Source organism: Caretta caretta, chromosome 24 (genome assembly GCF_965140235.1).
Source record: "Caretta caretta isolate rCarCar2 chromosome 24, rCarCar1.hap1, whole genome shotgun sequence".
Classification (NCBI taxonomy): domain Eukaryota; kingdom Metazoa; phylum Chordata; order Testudines; family Cheloniidae; genus Caretta; species Caretta caretta.
Window position 1 is genome coordinate 4249038 of NC_134229.1, and position 6000 is coordinate 4255037.

Genomic DNA, 6000 nt, shown 5'->3' on the forward strand with positions numbered 1-6000 from the left:
CTTGAGGACATTCAAGGTAGCATGTGACCCATGGCTGCTACCTGTAAAAATCTGAGTCATGCATGGACATGTGACTCCAAAAATCCATCTTGGAGCTGGACTTTGCATAGGAGAGAGGAGGGGGTCTCCACCCACAAGAGAAAGTCTATTTAAACCCCTGGGAGACCCCCTCCATTTTGTCTTCAGCTGGCTAAAGAGAGAGCCTCTCCACCCCCAAAGATATCTCAAAGAAACTGGAACAAAGGACAGTAACTACAGGAAGTGTGAGCAATTGCTGGACCCAGACTAGAAGAAGACTAGTCTGTAAAAGGAAGCTTGCTGGAACTGGTGAGGTTTTTATCTGTGTTCAGTTTTATTACCATACTAGACATAGACTTGTGGGTTATATTTTATTTTGCTTGGTAATTCACTTTGTTCTGTCTCTTACTACTTGGAACCACTTCAATCTTACTTTCTGTATTTAATAAAATCACTTTTTACTTATTAATTAATCCAGAGTATGTATTAATACTTTGCGGGGGGTGGGGGGGGGGAGGAAACAGCTATGTGGATGAAACCATGCAATCACTAGGCTCTAAAATGAACTGCCTGGCTTCCCCGTCCATTTCCACGCTGGACCTGTTGCCCAAAGAAATGGTTTTTTTTACGCTGGGGCAGAAGCATTCGGATCCCCTTGTTCTCAAACCCAGCAGAATTGCTCCCACGCCTGGTCAAAGCCAGGCCGAAAAACACAGAGGGCCCGATGCACCTTGTAAAATCCTGCACACCAGGACAAAGTGGGTCCAATTCTCCATTGCCCTGCACCTGATTTGAGTTTACACTGAGGCCCCTTTTCACCCCAGTGGCAACATCAAGGGGGCACAAAACAGGTGACAGTGAGGCTCGGGCCCTTGTGCTGGGGGTGGTAAATGCTCCCAAGCCAGACGGGTGGAGCTGTGTGCTCCCCCTCCCCACTTTGCACGAATGTAAAATGACTGGACAAGGTGGTGGATGACAGGGGAGCAAGCCGGGGCTTTTCCTCCAGCCTGCGTGGGTCGGGGGTCCACATCCTCAGAGGTTGCTGTCAATGGAAGACAGGCACCTAAATACCAGTGAGGCTCTGAGTTGAGGATACTCTGGGTTCTGAGTCTCCCCTTACACTGGTGTAAATCGGGAGCAGCGCTGCTGGAGCGGGGTCAGCGAGAGCAGGGGGAGCGCAATGATCCGGGTTTGCTTGGAGCAAAGGAGGGCGGCTTGCAAGGGGCAGCGTTCCCAGCAGATATTTCTCTCTGCTGAACAGCAACATCTGGTGGCCCAGACAGCAAACTGCAAAGCAGTGAGAGGGATGCAGGGGTGGTCAGGACTTCCATGCAAACAGAGGGGTGGTCTGAGGATAGGCCTGGCAGTCAGCACTCCTGGGATCGAACGCTGACTCGATGCATGCTCCAAGGCAAGTTACTCCCCCCCACACACACTCTGCGCCTCAGTTTCCCCACCTGTCAAGCAGCGGTGATGATGCTGATCTCATAGAGGGAGGATGGTCTATTCACATTGAAGGTGATTAGTATAGAAAGTCTCAACAAGATGAAAATTCTCCAAAGACTCCAAAGAAACCCATTTTGGGACAGATCCGTTGACTCCAAGCTCCCCGGCTGGCTGGGAATTCATAGAATCATAGAATATCAGGGTTGGAAGGGACCTCAGGAGGTCATCTAGCCCAACCCCCATTCGAAAGGCGACGGATACATTAAAGATCGAGAGGCACTCACATACTACAGCGACGGGAGCCATATAAGAACCTATGACAGGTAGACACCTAGTCAAAGCCGTAGAGCTTGGCTGGGGCCTCTGGGTGCGACCATATTCGTAATAAGAACGATCCAGCCATCGGACAGCAAGCTCTTTGGGGCAGAGACCATCTTTTTGTTCTGTGTTAGCCTAGTTTTACAACAAGCTACATAAAAAGCCCTAGTGAAGTCAGTGCAAGCTAAAATTTCAGACAATGACTTGTTTAGACGGCTCTATATATGACACACTGAAATGTAAGTACAATATTTATATCAGGTTTCAGAGGAACAGCCGTGTTAGTCTGTATTCGCAAAAAGAAAAGGAGTACTTGTGGCACCTTAGAGACTAACCAATTTATTTGAGCATGAGCTTTCGTGAGCTACAGCTCACTTCATCAGATGTTATACCGTGGAAACTGCAGCAGACTTTATATACACACAGAGAATATGAAACAATACCTCCTCCCACCCCACTGTCCTGCTGGTAATAGCTTATCTAAAGTGATCAACAGGTGGGCCATTTCCAGCACAAATCCAGGTTTTCTCACCCTCCACCCCCCCACACAAATTCACTCTCCTGCTGGTGCTAGCCCATCCAAAGTGACAACTCTTTACATAATCAAGTCGGGCTATTTCCTGCATAGATCCAGGTTTTCTCACATCCCCCCCACCCCCATACACACACAAACTCACTCTCCTGCTGGTAATAGCTCATCTAAACCGACCACTCTCCAAGTTTAAATCCAAGTTAAACCAGAACATCTGGGGGGGAGGGGGTAGGAAAAAACAAGAGGAAACAGGCTACCTTGCATAATGACTTAGCCACTCCCAGTCTCTATTTAAGCCTAAATTAATAGTATCCAATTTGCAAATGAATTCCAATTCAGCAGTTTCTCGCTGGAGTCTGGATTTGAAGTTTTTTTGTTTTAAGATAGCGACCTTCATGTCTGTGATTGCGTGACCAGAGAGATTGAAGTGTTCTCCGACTGGTTTATGAATGTTATAATTCTTGACATCTGATTTGTGTCCATTTATTCTTTTACGTAGAGACTGTCCAGTTTGACCAATGTACATGGCAGAGGGGCATTGCTGGCACATGATGGCATATATCACATTGGTGGATGTGCAGGTGAACGAGCCTCTGATAGTGTGGCTGATGTTATTAGGCCCTGTGATGGTGTCCCCTGAATAGATATGTGGGCACAATTGGCAACGGGCTTTGTTGCAAGGATAAGTTCCTGGGTTAGTGGTTCTGTTGTGTGGTATGTGGTTGTTGGTGAGTATTTGCTTCAGGTTGCGGGGCTGTCTGTAGGCAAGGACTGGCCTGTCTCCCAAGACTTGTGAGAGTGTTGGGTCATCCTTTAGGATAGGTTGTAGATCCTTAATAATGCGTTGGAGGGGTTTTAGTTGGGGGCTGAAGGTGAGCGCTAGTGGCGTTCTGTTATTTTCTTTGTTAGGCCTGTCCTGTAGTAGGTAACTTCTGGGAACTCTTCTGGCTCTATCAATCTGTTTCTTTACTTCTGCAGGTGGGTATTGTAGTTGTAAGAAAGCTTGACAGAGATCTTGTAGGTGTTTGTCTCTGTCTGAGGGGTTGGAGCAAATGCGGTTGTATCGCAGAGCTTGGCTGTAGACGATGGATCGTGTGGTGTGGTCAGGGTGAAAGCTGGAGGCATGCAGGTAGGAATAGCGGTCAGTAGGTTTCCGGTATAGGGTGGTGTTTATGTGGCCATTGTTTATTAGCACTGTAGTGTCCAGGAAGTGGATCTCTTGTGTGGACTGGACCAGGCTGAGGTTGGTGGTGGGATGGAAATTGTTGAAATCATGGTGGAATTCCTCAAGGGCTTCTTTTCCATGGGTCCAGATGATGAAGATGTCATCAATATAGCGCAAGTAGAGTAAGGGCTTTAGGGGACGAGAGCTGAGGAAGCGTTGTTCTAAATCAGCCATAAAAATGTTGGCATAGTGTGGGGCCATGCGGGTACCCATAGCAGTGCCGCTGATCTGAAGGTATACATTGTCCCCAAATGTGAAATAGTTATGGGTAAGGACAAAGTCACAAAGTTCAGCCACCAGGTTAGCCGTGACATTATCGGGGATAGTGTTCTTGACGGCTTGTAGTCCATCTTTGTGTGGAATGTTGGTTTAGAGGGCTTCTACATCCATAGTAGCCAGGATGGTGTTATCAGGAAGATCACCGATGGATTGAAGTTTCCTCAGGAAGTCAGTGGTGTCTCGAAGGTAGCTGGGAGTGCTGGTAGCGTAGGGCCTGAGGAGGGAGTCTACATAGCCAGACAATCCTGCTGTCAGGGTGCCAATGCCTGAGATGATGGGGCGCCCAGGATTTCCAGGTTTATGGATCTTGGGTAGTAGATAGAATATCCCAGGTCGGGGTTCCAGGGGTGTGTCTGTGCGGATTTGATCTTGTGCTTTTTCAGGAAGTTTCTTGAGCAAATGCTGTAGTTGCTTTTGGTAACTCTCAGTGGGATCATAGGGTAATGGCTTGTAGAAACTCGTGTTGGAGAGCTGCCGAGCAGCCTCTTGTTCATATTCCGACCTATTCATGATGACAACAGCACCTCCTTTGTCAGCCTTTTTGATTATGATGTCAGAGTTGTTTCTGAGGCTGTGGATGGCATTGTGTTCTGCACGGCTGAGGTTATGGGGCAAGTGATGCTGCTTTTCCACAATTTCAGCCCGTGCACGTCGGCGGAAGCACTCTATGTAGAAGTCCAGTCTGCTGTTTCGACCTTCAGGAAACCCCTCCAACGCATTATTAAGGATCTACAACCTATCCTAAAGGATGACCCAACACTCTCACAAGTCTTGGGAGACAGGCCAGTCCTTGCCTACAGACAGCCCCGCAACCTGAAGCAAATACTCACCAACAACCACATACCACACAACAGAACCACTAACCCAGGAACTTATCCTTGCAACAAAGCCCGTTGCCAATTGTGCCCACATATCTATTCAGGGGACACCATCACAGGGCCTAATAACATCAGCCACACTATCAGAGGCTCGTTCACCTGCACATCCACCAATGTGATATATGCCATCATGTGCCAGCAATGCCCCTCTGCCATGTACATTGGTCAAACTGGACAGTCTCTACGTAAAAGAATAAATGGACACAAATCAGATGTCAAGAATTATAACATTCATAAACCAGTCGGAGAACACTTCAATCTCTCTGGTCACGCAATCACAGACATGAAGGTCGCTATCTTAAAACAAAAAAACTTCAAATCCAGACTCCAGCGAGAAACTGCTGAATTGGAATTCATTTGCAAATTGGATACTATTAATTTAGGCTTAAATAGAGACTGGGAGTGGCTAAGTCATTATGCAAGGTAGCCTGTTTCCTCTTGTTTTTTCCTACCCCCTCCCCCCCAGATGTTCTGGTTTAACTTGGATTTAAACTTGGAGAGTGGTCAGTTTAGATGAGCTATTACCAGCAGGAGAGTGAGTTTGTGTGTGTATGGGGGTGGGGGGGATGTGAGAAAACCTGGATCTATGCAGGAAATAGCCCGACTTGATTATGTAAAGAGTTGTCACTTTGGATGGGCTAGCACCAGCAGGAGAGTGAATTTGTGTGGGGGGGTGGAGGGTGAGAAAACCTGGATTTGTGCTGGAAATGGCCCACCTGTTGATCACTTTAGATAAGCTATTACCAGCAGGACAGTGGGGTGGGAGGAGGTATTGTTTCATATTCTCTGTGTGTATATAAAGTCTGCTGCAGTTTCCACGGTATAACATCTGATGAAGTGAGCTGTAGCTCACGAAAGCTCATGCTCAAATAAATTGGTTAGTCTCTAAGGTGCCACAAGTACTCCTTTTCTTTTTGCGAATATTTATATCCCAATTGATTTCTTTAATAATTATATGGTAAAAATCAGAAAGTACGCAACTTTTTACTGTCGGTGTCCTGCGACACTTCTGTGGTTTTATGTCTGATTTTGTAAGCAAGTCGTTTTTAAGAGAGGTGAAACTTGGGGGCACACAAGACAAATCAGACTCCTGCAAGGGGGACAGTCGTCTGGAAAGTTTGAGAGCCGCTGGTTCTCTGTGAAATTATAAAGTGCCCCACCAGGGGGCAGTCAGGGTCTGTGATGCACAGAGCAGCGTGGCGGCTGGTGCGAAGAGCCGCTTCTCTCAGAGCTTCATTGAAGCCACTTGCCGAACAGAACAACAACAATCAGCTCTCGCCCAGCCCTTTTCAGCTGTAGATCTC